Source organism: Callionymus lyra, chromosome 9 (genome assembly GCF_982586985.1).
Source record: "Callionymus lyra chromosome 9, fCalLyr1.hap1.1, whole genome shotgun sequence".
Taxonomy (NCBI): Eukaryota; Metazoa; Chordata; class Actinopteri; order Syngnathiformes; family Callionymidae; genus Callionymus; species Callionymus lyra.
This window is the reverse complement of record NC_141826.1, coordinates 23,093,631-23,113,170: the sequence shown is the minus strand read 5'-3', so window position 1 is coordinate 23,113,170 and position 19,540 is coordinate 23,093,631.

Below are 19,540 nucleotides of genomic sequence, written 5' to 3'. Positions count from 1 at the left end.
AAAAGCATGAACAAAAACAAAGTGCAAACAGGTAACAAAGTGAAAATGTAAAGAACAAAGTGCAAATGAGTAACAAAGTGAAAATGTAAAGAACAAAGCGCAACTATATTTCCAGTTCATAGCAGACGATAGAAGGTACAGAAGTTACATAAAAGCATGAACAAAAACAAAGTGCAAACAGGTAACAAAGTGAAAATGTAAAGAACAAAGCGCAAATGAGTAACAAAGTGAAAATGTAAAGAACAAAGTGCAACTATATTTCCAGTTCACAGCAGACGATAGAAGGTACAGAAGTTACATAAAAGCATGAACAAAAACAAAGTGCAAACAGGTAACAAAGTGAAAATGTAAAGAAGAAAGTGCAAATGAGTAACAAAGTGAAAATGTAAAGAACAAAGTGCAACTATATTTCCAGTTCACAGCAGACGATAGAAGGTACAGAAGTTACATAAAAGCATGAACAAAAACAAAGTGCAAACAGGTAACAAAGTGAAAATGTAAAGAAGAAAGTGCAAATGAGTAACAAAGTGAAAATGTAAAGAACAAAGCGCAACTATATTTCCAGTTCACAGCAGACGATAGAAGGTACAGAAGTTACATAAAAGCAAGAACAAAAACAAAGTGCAAAGAGGTAACAAAGAGCAAATTTAAAGAAACACGCTTCGTCAATGGTCTCCACCTCCAGGGGACTCGTTGTATGAACAAAGCGCCATTACATCTGAAGGAGGAGTGAAGCCATTATTACGATATAATGGACTCTCGTAACCTCTCGTTCGCCCATATTTCAGAGCAACTTCATAAAGTAATAAGTTGAAAACATGGTCATGATGAGGAACTTACTGCATCTTGGAGAGAAGAATATTTACTACATGTGAGTCAGGAGAGTTTTCACGTTAGTTGACCTTCAACGAGCAACGACCGGATGACGTTAAATTGTCAAAAGTACAAAAAGAATTGACTCCGACCTCTGAGTGAGTCGTGGTCAAGGTGTTCCTTATAGTCCAGGTCCCGCCTCTGGAGTATAAAGCCGTCCTTTCTTAAGGAATATCTCGGGCCGCGGCGCCAACAAAATGTCCTCAGAGAACGTAGATGAAGACACAACAGTGTGTTGTGCGAGCGAGTCAAAGATTTTCAAGAATAAAACAAAGTCTTGAAATCCAAGCCGGCGTGTTTCAAAAACAAACCCCGATAGTTCTGTCAAAGCCGAACGTGTGAAAATGTGAATTAATTTTGGACTTGATTTAATCAGACGCGAGCGTTCTCGGGTTCCGTCGGGCCGAGCTGATTAAATATGTGTGTCGACCCGATCTTTGAGAAACAAGTCACACACAATCATTCAACGGCGGAAGAGAGCGGAGGCTTGCGAGGGTCAGACGGCAGTCACGGTTCTGCAGGTCCGATCCACTTTTGTTCCGAGCTAAACATGTTGCACATGTTTTTGACTTTGACGATGAAAACCTTTTTTTTTTTTTTAGCTCATTTCAACTTCAAGTGTTTGTTTACATTAAAGCACATGTTGTCGTTATTTATAGAAAAACATCATCTAACGATGACTCGTGTCGTCAATGAAAGTTGTTTTTTTTATCCTTGTTTTAAAAGCATCTTTAGGCACAGATGTGAGAATTGTTGCCGTTTGTGTTTGATTTCTAACAAGTTTATATGACTTCCTGGTCACAGATGTGAACTAAAGACAGTTGCATTTTATGTTCCTTCAGCCTCCTGGAGCTGTCAATCAAAGTCAATCACACAAGGGGCCAAAAGTTTTTTTTTAATTCCAAGTTAGAAGAAGTTAAGATTGTCTTTTTGTTATTTTAAGCGATTTATTGACTTGTAGTAACGATGCATTTGTCGCGACATGTGTTTCTAGAGACAACGGAATATCATTTATTAAAATTATGGTTACAAAAATTTGGAATTTCAGCAACAAATTGCGGAAGCAAAGTCACAAAGTACTTGAACAATCAAAAACAATATACAGTTAAAATACATACTTTCATCAATCTAAGAGGTCAAGAACCATAGGAAAAAAGCACAAATAAAAGTGTCTTCAGATGTTTCTTGAAGGAGTCAGTAGATCATCAAACACAGATGTTTCTTGAAAGAGTCAGTAGATCATCAAACACAGATGTTTCTTGAAGGAGTCAGTAGATCATCAAACACAGATGTTTCTTGAAGGAGTCAGTAGATCATCAAACACAGATGTTTCTTGAAGGAGTCAGTAGATCATCAAACACAGATGTTTCTTGAAGGAGTCAGTAGATCATCAAACACAGATGTTTCTTGAAGGAGTCAGTAGATCATCAAACACAGATGTTCCTTGAAGGAGTCAGTAGATCATCAAACACAGATGTTTCTTGAAGGAGTCAGTAGATCATCAAACACAGATGTTTCTTGAAGGAGTCAGTAGATCATTAAACACAGATGTTTCTTGAAGGAGTCAGTAGATCATCAAACACAGATGTTTCTTGAAGGAGTCAGTAGATCATCAAACACAGATGTTTCTTGAAGGAGTCAGTAGATCATCAAACACAGATGTTTCTTGAAGGAGTCAGTAGATCATCAAACACAGATGTTTCTTGAAGGAGTCAGTAGATCATCAAACACAGATGTTTCTTGAAGGAGTCAGTAGATCATCAAACACAGATGTTTCTTGAAGGAGTCAGTAGATCATCAAACACAGATGTTTCTTGAAGGAGTCAGTAGATCATCAAACACAGATGTTTCTTGAAGGAGTCAGTAGATCATCAAACACAGATGTTTCTTGAAGGAGTCAGTAGATCATCAAACACAGATGTTTCTTGAAGGAGTCAGTAGATCATCAAACACAGATGTTTCTTGAAGGAGTCAGTAGATCATCAAACACAGATGTTTCTTGAAGGAGTCAGTAGATCATCAAACACAGATGTTCCTTGAAGGAGTCAGTAGATCATCAAACACAGATGTTTCTTGAAGGAGTCAGTAGATCATCAAACACAGATGTTTCTTGAAGGAGTCAGTAGATCATTAAACACAGATGTTTCTTGAAGGAGTCAGTAGATCATCAAACACAGATGTTTCTTGAAGGAGTCAGTAGATCATCAAACACAGATGTTTCTTGAAGGAGTCAGTAGATCATCAAACACAGATGTTCCTTGAAGGAGTCAGTAGATCATCAAACACAGATGTTTCTTGAAGGAGTCAGTAGATCATCAAACACAGAGATGGTTCCAAAGCTTAGGAGCAACAGTCTGGAAGGATTTCTCTCCTCTGGTCCGGAAGTTCAGGAACCATCAGTAGATTCTGATCCACAGACCTCAGAGCCCGAGCTGGGGTGTAAGTCTGGATCAGATCACTGATAGAAGGTCTGACCATGAATAGATCTGAAAGTAAGAACCAGAATTTTAAAATGATCCTGAAAGAAACTGGAAGCCAGTGAAGAGTTTTAAGGATCATGGAAATGTGAGTTTTCTACTAGAGCGGGTCACAATAAGATAAGAAAAGAGATTTTGACAGTTTATGACCATATTATTGAATATTTGGTCAATATTGTTTGGTAAATATACATTTTGTTTGGCAAAACATTCTGGTCCCTTGTGTGGAGTTAGGGTCCTTGAACTGAGCTGATAGTTGCTCTGATGGATCCAGAGACGGTAATGTCCTTCACCCGCCTCTTTGACCATCCAATAACATTAGACTCACCCATCCAGCAGATATATCAACCTTTTTAGATTTGACTAGCAAGATGACCAGAAGGACACAGAAAGGTCCGGACAGATCTTTGAACAACTTTTTCAGACCAACCTGTCGTACTTCTTCTTCCAGGGTTCTTATTTTGAAAGGCAGGTCTGCCTCTTAACATGGGAGTCATGACGATGACTCTGCAGCGACGTCACTCTCTAACCAATCAGTGGCCAGCAGTTGATCCACGTCACCTTTTTAGTACCGACTCACAGCGCTGGGAACAAGAACAGAGCAGATACTGAAAGTAGTATCTCATCAAAAATCGGGCTGAGTCGGCTCAAATAGGGTTAGAGGAAAAGGTGCCATTATCTGCTTCTGCGACCATCCACTAACATTAGACCCCCACATCCAGGAAAAATATCTAGCGTTTTGGATGCGACTAGAAGGACAGCCGGAAGTCACTTTGTCAATCACTCAGGTGTGAGTCGCTCATCAAATTTTGCCGAAACCCTGTTGTGTTTCCACTGGCCCTGCTACCTACTTATGGGCGTGGCCTTCAGAATAGAGTTCCAGACACATCGTACTCCCTCTCACAAGGGCCATTATCTTTGACCAACCACTAACTTTAGACCCCATCCAAAAAGAAATATCTACCTTTTTTAGATGCAACTTACGACTCGCTTAAATTCAATCAACTAAAGTGAACCCAACTCTCTTGACTCACATGTTTGAAATGTTGACCACGTTTTAAACTTATTTCTTTATAGAGTTGCTTTGAAATCTGGGCGAACGAGAGGTTACGAGAGTCCATTATGACGTAACAATGGCATCACTGCTCTTCCGGCCAGCTGTAACAACGCCCCACTTTGTTTATACAACGAGTCCCTTGGAGGTGGAGATTTCCAGGATTGATGACGTGCGTTGACGAACCTCCATGTTTGACCAATCACAGCAGAGTGGGTGTGGTTATGGTCAACAAGATTTAATCTCCAGAAAAACAAAGTTTTCAGTGGGCGGAGCTTAAGATCATTTTCTAATGTCAATATTTCAATGAAAAGAGAGTTTTGTACAAACACACACTGATGATACAATAGAGTCACATATCACAACAACACACACACACTGATGATACAATAGAGTCACACATCACAACAACACACACACACTGATGATACAATAGAGTCACATATCACAACAACACACACACACTGATGATACAATAGAGTCACATATCACAACAACACACACACACTGATGATACAATAGAGTCACACATCACAACACCAAACACACACTGATGATACAATAGAGTCACATATCACAACAACACACACACACTGATGATACAATAGAGTCACACATCACAACACCAAACACACACTGATGATACAATAGAGTCACATATCACAACAACACACATACACACTGATAATACGATAGAGTCACACATCACAACAACACACACACACACTGATGATACAATAGAGTCACACATCACAACAACACACACACACTGATGATACAATAGAGTCACACATCACAACACCAAACACACACTGATGATACAATAGAGTCACATATCACAACAACACACACACACTGATGATACAATAGAGTCACACATCACAACACCAAACACACACTGATGATACAATAGAGTCACATATCACAACAACACACATACACACTGATAATACGATAGAGTCACACATCACAACAACACACACACACTGATGATACAATAGAGTCACACATCACAACAACACACACACACTGATGATACAATAGAGTCACATATCACAACAACACACACACACTGATGATACAATAGAGTCACACATCACAACAACACACACACACACTGATAATACGATAGAGACACACATCACAACAACACACACACACACTGATGATACAATAGAGTCACACATCACAACAACACACACACACTGATGATACAATAGAGTCACACATCACAACAACACACATACACACTGATAATACGATAGAGTCACACATCACAACAACACACACACACTGATGATACAATAGAGTCACACATCACAACAACACACACACACTGATGATACAATAGAGTCACACATCACGACAACACACACACACACTGATAATACAATAGAGTCAAAGCGCTATAAAAATAAATATTACTTACTTACTTACTTACACATCACAACAACACACACTGATGATACAATAGAGTCACACATCACAACAACACACATACACACTGATGATACGATAGAGTCACACATCACAACAACACACACACACACTGATGATACAATAGAGTCACACATCACAACAGCACACACACACTGATGATACAATAGAGTCACACATCACAACAACACACACTGATGATACAATAGAGCCACACATCACAACAACACACACACTGATGATACAATAGAGTCACACATCACAACAACACACACCCACACTGATGATACAATCGAGTCACACATCACAACAACACACACACACACACTGATGATACAATAGAGTCACACATCACAACAACACACACACACTGATGATACAATAGAGTCACACATCACAACAACACACACACACTGATGATACAATAGAGTCACACATCACAACAACACACACACTGATGATACAATACAGTCACACATCACAACAACACGCACACACTGATGATACAATAGAGTCACACATTACAACAACACACACACTGATGATACAATAGAGTCACACATCACGACAACACACACACACTGATGATACAATAGAGTCACACATCACGACAACACACACACACTGATGATACAATAAAGTCACACATCACAACAACACACACACACACTGATGATACAATGGAGTCACACATCACAACAACACACACACACTGATGATACAATAGAGTCACACATCACAACAACACACACACACTGATGATACAATAGAGCCACACATCACAACAACACCCACACTGATGATACAAAAGAGTCACACATCACAACAACACACACACACAATGATGATACAATAGAGTCACACATCACAACAACACACACCCACACTGATGATACAATAGAGTCACACATCACAACAACACACACACACTGATGATACAATAGAGTCACAACATCTATTTAAGACACACTCACATCAACACATTAGTTTTTGCTAAAAACCTTCAAGTTCAAACGTATTAAAACAGATTTGACTTCGAGTGAACTTTTATTCTGGCAGACGACCAGGAAAGTCATTTGGTTTCAAGTCGACGGACAAAAGGAAAGCGTTCATGTGAAGGAGTCGAACGTCTACCATCGCAGGTAATAATTACGATATAAAAGCTTCTGCTTCTGTGAACTCCAGGAATTCCGTGGATCACGTCATTCTCCGGCGTGATGTCAACGTGTGTTTGTGTGGCTTGACAACCGTCGGCTTCATCCATTCAGCTGTCAGAGCCGCGGCCTCGTAATTACTTCTGAAAACATGTCGGGCTGCAGAGCAACATGGGAAGTGACAGCTCGCCGTGTTTTCCCGAAGGGACTAAGTCAACATGCTCAGACGGCGACATGAAAGCGCTCGCACACCTCCGCGGTTTCGCTCACTCCCACGAACAACCGATTGATTAACTCATAAATCATCCGCATCACAGGTTCGTCGGGCCCCCGAGGAGCCCCCGGCGCCCCCCCGGCGAAAACCCTGAGAAGCCGAGCCCAACCCTGAAACTCCTGCAGGTAAGTGAGTGGAGGCGGGATGATCCGGGGCCTTGGCAGGGGGCCCGGCGGCAAGGGAAAGGCCCGGGTGGGCGGGGCCTCCCCCGAGGAATTCAGGTGGGGTCACGGCGGTGCTAGTGATGGAGGACGAGAGTCGGATCAGAACGTGTCAGCGAAGACAAAAGAAGCGAAACAAGTGTGTAGTCCTGCCAGGATCAGCCGAGGATGGAGGGAGAAGAAAGCGGAATGCAGTAAATCCCCGAGTGACCCGACGATCCTCTGGAGGAAGAGAGGAATTTTTATGTGCTGCAGGTGAGCAGAGAGAGCGAGGGATGGGGGGGAAGAAAAAAAAAGAGGGTGAGAACGCGGGGGCGACGGCAGGAATCTTTTAGGAAGCGTGAAAGTGTTGCCGAATAAAAAGGAGGCTTGGAGCGAAAATAAAGCGAAATGACAGAAAATGACAAATAATGAGAGCTGGACTGTGTCGGCGAGAAACACATGGAAGGTTCGAGAAACACGGCCAAGAAACTGTTTAAAGAGGAAGAAGAAGAGGAAGAAGAAGAAGAGTTGTCTGGCATCTTGCGAAGATAACGTCTCAAGTCTGACTTGTGTTGACGTGAAATCTAAAGCAAATGCTTTGCATCTCAAACATTCTTCCATCAAGTTGCGTTTCTTCATCATGGAGCTTCTTGGCTTCAAATTGAATGTCTTCAGGGGCCTTCGAAACAAAACTGGAAAAGATTATTAAAAAATTGCCTACAGATTATGACATAACAAAAACAAACATGTAACGAATAATCACATAAAAGTAAAGTAAATAGAATATAATATAATTATTATTTAGAACATAAACACTTCAGATATTTTATTTAATAATTTTCATGTAATATTTATTTTAATCAAATTCATATGCCAACTTTTCCATGCAATTTTTTGTTATTTTATCGTTTTTCTTTTGTTGTATTTTATTTCATTCGTCATATTTTAAAACAAAAAAAAGATAAACTATTCATTTCTTTCCAATTAAAATACATTTTTATCAATGCAGTAAGTCCTTCATCTGGTCCATGTTTTTAACTTATTACTTTCGACGTAATAATGGCTTCATTCCTCCTCCAGCCAGCTGGTATCACACCCCACTTTGTTTATACAACAAGTCCCTTGGAGGTGGAGACTTCCGGGATTGATGACGTGCTGTGACAAACCTCCGTGTTTGACCAATCACAGCAGAGTGGGCGTGGTTATGGTCAACAAGATTTCATCTCCAGAAAGTGTTTTCAGTGGGCGGAGCTTAAGATCATTTTCTAATGTCAATATTTCAATGAAAAGAGAGTTTTGTACAAACACACACTGATGATACAATAGAGTCACACATTTTTTTAACACACATTTAAACCAACACACAAGTTTTTCTAATCGAAATGGAACACGGAAAAAGCTTGCAAAAAAATGATACAAAATTCCCTTTATTTAAAGAAAAAAGGACAAATTAAGAATGTAGGTCAAGCAATATTAATAATATATAATTCAAAGCTTGAATACAAATAAGAGAATAATAAAAGTCATACAGAAGAACACGTCTATTTTTCCATGACTGTAATTGATGTAAGAACTCACTTTGGGGGCCACAATGGGCCCTTAAAAAAGCACAATGAAATGAATAGTTGTTGTTTTGTCTTTCATGTCTTTAAGTCGAGCCACAACACTGAACGATCCACTCCACACGTTGTTGTACTTTCACATGAGTGAAGCGACCGTTAAAAACCTAAACCCGTCGTTAAAAACGGTGTGAGTCAGTTTAAGGTTGAAAAGGTTCTCGCGTGTCTGCAGACGAACTGAATCAGACGCGATGAAGTCGTGGAGAATTAAACAATCGTGTCAGTCACACCATTAACTCGCACTACAATCAGCGGCGCTGCCAGAACGTAATCCGAGTGATTACGAGACGAAGACTTAATGAGGAAGAAAACATCCGACCTTCATTAATGATTTCCGCGGCGGCGTCTTTGGCTCCCAAAACTTTCTTTTTTTTTTACGGTCGACGAGCCTCAGACTGGGCCTGTAAGACGATCCTAAAACCACAACCTTTAAAGCCCACTGCGGTCCCACGCTTGGCAGAAGAAGATTCGAAACGTTGTGTGAGTTCCCGATGATCACGTCACGTTTTCATGTTCTTGGCAGTTCGGATGTAACTCTCGTCCCTCTTCGCTTGAGCTCTTTATCCTCGTATTTGTCCTTGTAAACTATAATCTTTCCATTTGTAGCCTGTCGGGCAGTGTTTCCCAGATGAAGACGCTACATTTCAACACTCAGATGCTAACAATTCAGTGTGTTAAGTTGTTCTTCACTAGCTTCAACAATGCCTAGCTAGCCTTGGTGAGGCTAGCAAGTGTGTCGAACATATCTCAAGTACTTCAACAATCAAGTATTGATATTTCTATCTATTACCTAATTTAGCGATGGCGCTACAGATTATAACGCTAACATTTGTCCACTGTGAGTTTGACCCACTTCCTGTTTAGCTACTAACGCTAGCGGTCGTTTTTTTACTTATATGTATCGAGATTAACTTTTAACACTCAAATGGTAACATTTCAGTGTGTTACGTTGTTCTTCGCTAGCTTCGCTAGCTAGCCCTGGTGAGGCTAGCAAGTGTGTCGAACATATCTCAAGTACTTCAACAATCAAGTATTGATATTTCTATCTATTACCTAATTTAGCGATGGCGCTAGAGATTATAACGCTAACATTCGTCCACTGTGAGTTTGACCCACTTCCTGCTTAGCTACTAACGCTAGCGGTCGTTTTTTTTTACTTATATGTATCGAGATTAACTTTTAACACTCAAATGGTAACATTTCAGTGTGTTACGTTGTTCTTCGCTAGCTTCTCTAGCTAGCCTTGGTGAGGCTAGCAAGTGTGTCAAACATATCTCAAGTACTTAAACAATCAAGTATTGATATTTCTATCTATTACCTAATTTAGCGATGGCGCTACAGATTATAACGCTAACATTCGTCCACTGTGAGTTTGACACACTTCCTGTTTAGCTACTAACGCTAGCGGTCGTTTTTTTTTTACTTATATGTATCGAGATTAACTTTTAACACTCAAATGGTAACATTTCAGTGTGTTACGTTGTTCTTCGCTAGCTTCTCTAGCTAGCCTTGGTGAGGCTAGCAAGTGTGTCAAACATATCTCAAGTACTTAAACAATCAAGTATTGATATTTCTATCTATTACCTAATTTAGCGATGGCGCTACAGATTATAACGCTAACATTCGTCCACTGTGAGTTTGACCCACTTCCTGTTTAGCTACTAACGCTAGCAATCGTTTTTTTTTACTTATATGTATCGAGATTAACTTTTAACACTTCGCTTCGCTAGCTAGCCCTGGTGAGGCTAGCAAGTGTGTCAAACATATCTCAAGTACTTAAACGATCAAGTATTGATATTTCCATGTATTACCTAATTATTATGATTTATCCACTTTAAGTTTGACCCACTTCCTGTTTAGCTACATATGCTAGCGATCGTTTCTACTTTTTTTTTTTAAATGTAAGAACGTTCGAGTTCTATGACATTTTCAGGAATTGTTTCTAATCGAACAAAGACAATATGATTAGATTTTGTATTTCTGGAATACTGAATCAAACAATTTATTAAAACTATTTTAAAGTGAATAAATCCATGTCTACTGTAAAACTGACTTAATTTAACATTATATACTGTATTTAAATCATTTTTTAGTTAAAATAAAAAAGAATATTCTGTAATAAAACCATTTTTTCTTAAATCAAACCATTTTAACTGTTAAAAACAAGCAGCTAAATTAAACAATTTCTACTGTATTCAAACTATTTTAAACTTATTCAAACAATTTATACTGTAATTAAACAATTTATAACTAAATCTAACAATTTACATGGTATTTTCATTAGTTAAATTAAAAAATATAAAGATAGTGTAATAAAACCGTTTTCTCTGAATCAAACAATACATACTGTATTCAAACTATTTTTAACCTTATTTATACAGTATTAAAAGCATTTTTTAGCTTAATTAAAAAATATAAATATAGTTTAATAAAACCATTTTCTCTGAATCAAACAATTCTACTTGGAAAGAAACCCTAAAAGAAACATCAACAACAAGTTAAATTAAACAATTTACAACTTAATCTAACAATTAATATGATATTTAAAGCATTTTTCAGCTCAATTTAAAAATAATATTGTGTAATAAAATCATTCTATGAATGAAAAAAACTGTACTGTAAAATTTTTTAACTTAATTTACACAGTATTTAAAGCATTTTTAAGCTAAATTAAGAAGTATATAGTGTAATAAAAACCATTTTTTCTAAATCAAACAATTGTACTGTAAAAAAAAAAAAAACAAACATGTTTAAAAAAATCAAACAATTTATACAGTATTTAAACAATTATCAACTGAATCAATCCATATTCAGTTGATGATAGAAAGTATTTTTTCAGATGAAAAGAAAGAGAAAAGAACATGTTTTATTCCTTCTGTCATGATCATCACACTGTCAGGGAGGATGTCGTCAGTGACGGTAAGAAGTTCCAAAAAAAGTGGAAAAAAGGTACTTCCCCCACAGTACCTTGATACCATATTTGTTTGTTTTTGAATACATGAAACTAACACTGACACACAGGAAAGTTCAATAACATGATCCTCTACTTGTATTCAAGATATTAAAACTGTAAAATGTAAAGTAATGTCAAAGTTATAAACAGATGCTAAACCTGCTAGCCTAGCTAACCGCTAACGTTTTTATTTGTTCAGGCTTTTCCTTGATTTTCTGGGACTCCTGTTGTGTTATCAGTTTTATCTTGATCTTTAAAATATATACTTTATTGAATATTGTTTTGATTGTGTAAGCGCTTTGTGACCCTGGTCTGGAAAAGCACTATATAAATAAAAATTACTTACTTACTTACTTACCACGTAGAAGAACACGATCAAGTAGATTGGTATACTTGTTAATTTAAAAAAATATTTTAATATTTCAAATTTAATTCTATATATATTTTTAAAATCTACCGTTCAATTTACAAATAATGTAATTATATTATTAAGAAAAATGATCAATAAATGCTTAAAATATCGTAATAGAATTTAAACAAAGCTAAGCTAAAGCTAACATTTGAAATATTGAATATTGAATATTGTGATGTCACTGATATAAACAAGTGCACACAGGAAGAGCAGGAAGTCCTTGTACGGTCAGTGGTGACACATCATGACACAGTCAGGAAGTAAAGAAGTCGGGCCAGGGTTCGAGCTGACGGAGTCGTGACACATATATTCTGTATATAGACTGGTGTACACACACCCGGACAAAGACAGCTCAGTGAGCGTGGGCTGGTATCGTGGCACGTGTGTGACTCATGCAAGTGTCTCGTCATGTTTCGTCTTCAGATCCACGAGAGAAAACTTTCTTTAGAACTTCTTACCGTCACTGACGACATCCTCCCTGACAGGGTGATGATCATGACAGAAGGAATAAAACATGTTCTTTTCTCTTTCTTTTCATCTGAAAAAATACTTTCTATCATCAACTGAATATGGATTGATTCAGTTGATAATTGTTTAAATACTGTATAACTTGTTTGATTTATTTAAATATGTTTGTTTTTTTGTTTTTTTTACAGTAGAAACGTCTTAAGATGTTTCTTAAAGGAGTCAATAGATCCATCAAGTCACATGATTGGATAGTTTGATTCGGTGACATTATTATACCAACATTTTTATATTGAATTTAAAAGGCCACAAATTAAAATATATAACATTTAGAAAATGTAATTCTGAATGACTGAACTTACAGTATCAACGTCTGTGTAAAAAAATCTTTAATTTAGGAAATATTTTTAATTTTCTAATATAGTTTAATTTTTAAAAATCCACGTTTCCAAATAGAAATTATTTAATTTAATTATTCTAGAAAATATTTAAACGTTTAAGAACATTTAGGTTAAAATGTTATAATAATAAGTAAATCAAAAAACGTCGAATTATAGAATAATTTGATTCAACAATTTGCATTTTGAAAGGTTGAATTTTTTCCCCATTGTGTTATATCAGGGTCAAGCTGACCCGAAAAATAAAATGGAAATTATCTATAGAAAAGGAATCTTTTGTTTTTCAATTGTTAGCATCGCTAGCGGCAGATAAATAAAAGCAAATGATTTTTTGCTTATTGTTAGCATCACTGTCAAAGGACAAATAGAAGAGAAATTATGAATAGAATAGAATAGAATAGAATAGAATAGAATAGAATAGAATAGAATACAATACAATACAATACAATAGAATAGAATAGAATAGAATAGAATAGAAATCATTTATCATTAAAAAACTGCAAGTTTTGTTGGCTAATTGTTAGCATGGCTAGCACAAGACTAATAGTAGAGAGTGTACTTACAAATGCAATATTTTTGTTTGCAATTTGATTATTTATAAGTAACATGCTGGATTGTTAAGTATGAAAGTACAACGAATAATCCTCGTTGTTTAATTCAGGGAGCTAACCATGCTAATGTTTAGCTACTTTGTTGACATCTGACACAAATATGTGTCAAAAAATGTGTATCCTTGTCAAATCTGACACATGAAATCCTGCTAAATGATTAAAAAACTACAATTTGTCGTCAATTTTCAACCATTAAGACGCTTAGATCTGGTGAAGCCGAGGAAGTCGATCCCACGATGACACTGGTTTGTGTGTATCATCGCACACACACAAAGTCCTGTTGTCGAGTTACTGTAACCGACTGGCGGATCACTCAGGGTTTAACTGTGTCTACCAGGTCACGTCCACTGAGTCACTCGTCCTCCTCCCGTCCTCCTCGCTGAGTTTTCTCCTCCCTTTGTTTCCTTCTCGTCCGCCAGATATTTGCTCAATCACACATAAATTATTTAACACAATGATTTTATAATTCTTAGGAAGATTAGATTCAAACGTAATAATAATGAAATAAAAAAACGTTTTATATTAAATCAAGTTATCTCTGGGTCAAGGTGACCCAAAGACCCCCAAAACAAATGTGTTTGAAGTATCCCTTTTGTTGTCTCCGGGTCATTCAAAATATCTCTATGTGAAAAGTGGAAACAGAAAAAGGTTAAAAAAAAGGCATATTTCGTTTACTTATTGTTAGCATCGCTAGCAAAGGACAAATAGTAGAGAAAGTATCTTAAAAATGGCATAATTTGTTTGCTAATTGTTAGCGTTGTTAGCAACGAACAAATAGTAGAAAAAGTATCTTAAAAATGGCATCTTTTGTTTTATAATTGTTAGCATGGTTAGCAACGGACAAATAGTAGAAAAAGTATCTTAAAAATGGCATAATTTGTTTGCTAATTGTTAGCGTTGTTAGCAACGAACAAATAGTAGAAAAAGTATCTTAAAAATGGCATCTTTTGTTTTATAATTGTTAGCATGGTTAGCAACGGACAAATAATAGAAAAAGTATCTTGAAAAATGGCATCTTTTGTTTTATAATTGTTAGCGTTGTTAGCAACGAACAAATAGTAGAAAAAGTATCTTAAAAGTGGCATCTTTTGTTTGCTAATTGTTAGCAGCGTTAGCAACGGACAAATAGTAGAAAAAGTATCTTACAAAATGGTATCTTTTGTTTGCTATATTTTGTATAATTGTTAGCAATGGACAAATAGTAGAAAAAGTATCTGAAAAATAGCATCTTTTGTTTGCAAATTTTCTAGCATTGTTAGCAACGGACAAATAGTAGAAAAAATATCTGAAAAATAGCATCTTTTGTTTGCAAATTTTCTAGCATTGTTAGCAACGGACAAATAGTAGAAAAACGATCTTAAAAAAATGGCATCTTTGGTTTGCTAATTGTTAGCATTGGTAGCGGCGGATAAATAAAAGCAAATGATCTTAAAAAAAAAGGCATCTTTGGTTTGCTAATTGTTAGCATCACTAGCATAGGACAAATAGAAGGAAAAAATTCAATAAAAAAAATAATTATGAAAAAAAACAATCAAATTCAACTTGTCCATATTAAATTTAGTGAATTAGATCGTTCAATAAAAACACTTTCAAATATTAATGATCAAACCTTTCAACATTTGATAATAATCTGACACCGACACACAGGGTTTTTACGACGGCGTGCAGGTGTGTAGCCGGAAGCTACGAGGAGATCCTCTCATTGATCCGTTAATATGTGGCCCCAGGACAAGAAGGAGGAGAAAAGAGGGTAAACGGTGGAACAAGCGGAGCGATAGAGGAGGATAAAAGAAGCAAACAACAGAGGTGAAGCGTCTGAAAACAACGGGATTAGAGGGGTTTTTGTTTGTACCTGCAAATCCTTCACTGTCACGGGTCACCTCCACGCTCGCAGCAAGACGAGCTTCGTGAGATCGTGGCATGAGAAAGGAAGAGCAGGAAGGGGGGAAGAACGATGCGAGAGGGAAAGATGAAAGGAGAGCGATCGTAAATTTTCACCCGGACACACAAATAAAAAACTGCCACGCCTCATGCGTTCCATTTTTTTTTTTTTACCGCGAATAAGAGCCGACCATTGTTTCCCGACTTCGGCGACCCCGAAGTCCTCTCCCCTTGTGCCAATCACCCGAAACCATCCCTATAAAACTAAACCATCCCAGACCATAATAATCCACAAGGACGCGTCTCCCCGAAACAACATCCAACACACAGTGTACAAAAAGCAAGTGTTTATTCTCTCTGTCGAGTCATTACAATATTTTCACGTCGGAGAAAAATAAATAATCTGTTTCAATAAATATAACAGTCTCTCTGGCGAGCGATGGCATCGTCCAAGGCACGTTCTGGGATGTGAGTGTGCGAGTGTTTATGATGGGATGGATGGGAAGGATTCTTTTGATTTACGACGGGCGTCGACTCCCGTTCGACGGCGTCGGGCCTCGGCGAGCGGCGATTAGTTGGTGTTCAGGCTCCGGCTTGTTCGGTCAAAGAAGGACTAAATACCATCCGATCATCAAATTACTTGAGGAATTCTTCAGGCTTTGGCTCGAGGTTTAAAGAGTTTCACACGAGGAACGAGCTGAACCCAAAACATAGATCGTGCAAGAAAATCAAGAGTTGAATCTGTTGAAACTTTCTCACAGCCAGGTGGTTGTCGGTTCAAATCCTAAGTAAAGTAAACCTGTGCGAAGTAAAAAAAACCTGTCCAGTCTCTCGCTCTTGCCCTAGGTAGCTAGGATATTCCAAAAAACCTCGGTGTTTTAAATATAACAACATAAAAAAAGCTTTAATTTGTTACTTTATCCCATTTATTTTACCAACTTTTAATATGAACCAAGACGAGTAATGTACATTTTATGTCCCTTTTTTACTGGTGATTTAAAAAAAGGAGCAATATATTAAATTAAATTAATGTTGTTTTATGCATTTACTTTAGGTTTTGTATGTGTATTGAGTTGAAACTGCTCTAAATTGTGGTTGTATCAATTAAATGTCATTTTTGCGTCAACATTTTATTTTAAGTTGACTTTGATCTCTGGAGAAAGTTGCTCGGCGCTAAATCCAAAAGCTAGCTCTAGTTTATTCAATAACATCTTTCATATCTTTGTGTGGAGCTTAAAGGGAGTGTGACTTTAATATCAATAATATCCTAATTTTACTATTTATAAAAAAGAGAAATCTTTAAAATAAATACTTCTATGTCTCAGAAGAATCGATTTGCTAATGCTATAAATAATGCATCTTTTGTTTGTTAATTCTTAGCATCGGTAGCAACGGGAAAATAGAAGGAAACTATCTATTAAAAGGCATCTTTTGTTTTCTAATTGTTAGCATCGCTAGCAACGAACAAAAAGTAGAGAAATTATCTTAAAAAGTGGGATCTTTGGTTTGCTATCCAATTGTTAGCATCGCTAGCGGCGGATAAATAAAAGCAAATTATCTTCAAAATAGGCATCTTTTTTGCTAATTGTTAGCATCACTAGCAACGGACAAATAGACGAAAATTTCTCTTTAAAAAAACTGAAAAAAGTGTTTTTGGCTAATTGTTAGCATGGCTAGCACAAGACAAATAGTAGAGAGTTTACTTAATAAAAAAGGAAATATCATTGTTAGCAATTTGTAACATGCTGGATTGTTAAGTATGGAAACACAAAGAATTCCTTGTTGTTTAGTTCAGGGAGCTAACAATGCTAACGGTTCAGCTACTTTGTTCTGACACGGATACATTTGTTGTCAAATCCGATGCACGAAATCCTGCTAAATGATTAAAAAAAACTACATTTTGTCGTCACCTTTTCACCATCGAGACACTTAAATCCGGTGAAGCCGAGGAAGTCGATCCCACGATGACACCGTTTTGTGTGTATCATCGCACACACACAGAGTCCTGTTGTCGAGTTACTGTAACCGACTGGCGGATCACTCAGGGTTTAACTGTGTCTACCAGGTCACGTCCACTGAGTCACTCGTCCTCCTCCCGTCCTCCTCGCTGAGTTTTCTCCTCCCTTTGTTTCCTTCTCGTCCGCCGAATATTTGCTCAATCACACATGTCGCTGATTCAATTTTCACTGAATGGAAGTGTTGTCTGCGGCTCAGCCTGTCACTCAGTTGTGTATCTTCTGTGTGTGTGTGTGTGTGTGTGTGTGTGTGTCCAACCACCTACAGTGGTATTTGTGTTGATCTATGAGCCGTGAAGTCCAGTAATTCAGGCCAGTCTCGCCGAGCCTCCCCTCAATGAGCTGCTATGTGCATCAGTGGAGCGACAGCGTTGACTTAGTGTGTGTTTGCTGTGAGCTGACGAATCATCGCTCGAGCACTTGTTGCTGAACCTTTTTCTGTGCTTTTGCTCTACGTTCCTGTGCAAATAACTACGGTGGCCCACGAGAGCACAACACATTTGCAAACAAACAAACACATTTACAAACTTACAAATAAATTGTTAATTTGTTTCACGAGATGGTACATTTGTAAATGTGTTAAATAAGTTTGTAGTTTGATTTCTAAAATGTGTACATTGATTTTAACAGTTGTTAAATTTAGAAAATGAGGAAATTGTACTTTTTAATTTGTAAATTTTGTTAGAAACTCATTCATTTGTCTCGGAGTTTATACTTTTTTTCAGAAAGTTGTAAATGTTTCACATTAAATGTATATCAGGAAATTTAGTTTTAGTGTTTGTGAGTGTTTTGTAAATTTGTTTCATGGTTTTGTAAATGTGTTTCAACAGTTTCTAAATGGGTTACATGAGTTTGTAAATTTGTTTCAACAGATTGTAAATGTGTTCCATGAGTTTCTAAATTTGTTTCAACAGTTTGTAAATTTGTTTTTAACAGTTTGTAATTTTGTTCCATGTGTTTGTAAATTTGTTTCAACAGTTTTTAAATTTGTTTCATGAGATTGTAAATTTGTATAAAGAGTTTGTAAATGTGTTTGATGAGTTTGAAAATGTGTTTCATGAGTTTCTAAATTTGATCCATAATTTGTAAATTTGATCCATGAGTTTGTAAATTTGTTCCATGAGTTTGTAAATGTGTTCCATTAGTTTGTAAATTTGTTTCAACATTTTGTAAATTTGTTTCAACATTTTGTAAATTTGTTTCAAGAGTTTGTAAATTTGTTTCAAGAGTTTGTACATTTGTTTCAAGAGTTTGTAAATTTGTTTCAAGACTTTGTAAATTTGTTTCAAGAGTTTGTAAATTTGTTCCATAATTTGTAAATTTGATCCATGAGTTTGTAAATTTGATCCATGAGTTTGTAAATTTGATCCATGAGTTTGTAAATGTGTTCCATAATTTGTAAATTTGATCCATGAGTTTGTAAATTTGTTCCATAATTTGTAAATTTGATCCATGAGTTTGTAAATTTGATCCATGAGTTTGTAAATTTGATCCATGAGTTTGTAAATGTGTTCCATAATTTGTAAATTTGATCCATGAGTTTGTAAATGTGTTCCATAATTTGTAAATTTGATCCATGAGTTTGTAAATTTGATCCATGAGTTTGTAAATGTGTTCCATAATTTGTAAATTTGATCCATGAGTTTGTAAATGTGTTCCATAATTTGTAAATTTGATCCATGAGTTTGTAAATTTGTTCCATAATTTGTAAATTTGATCCATGAGTTTGTAAATTTGATCCATGAGTTTGTAAATTTGATCCATGAGTTTGTAA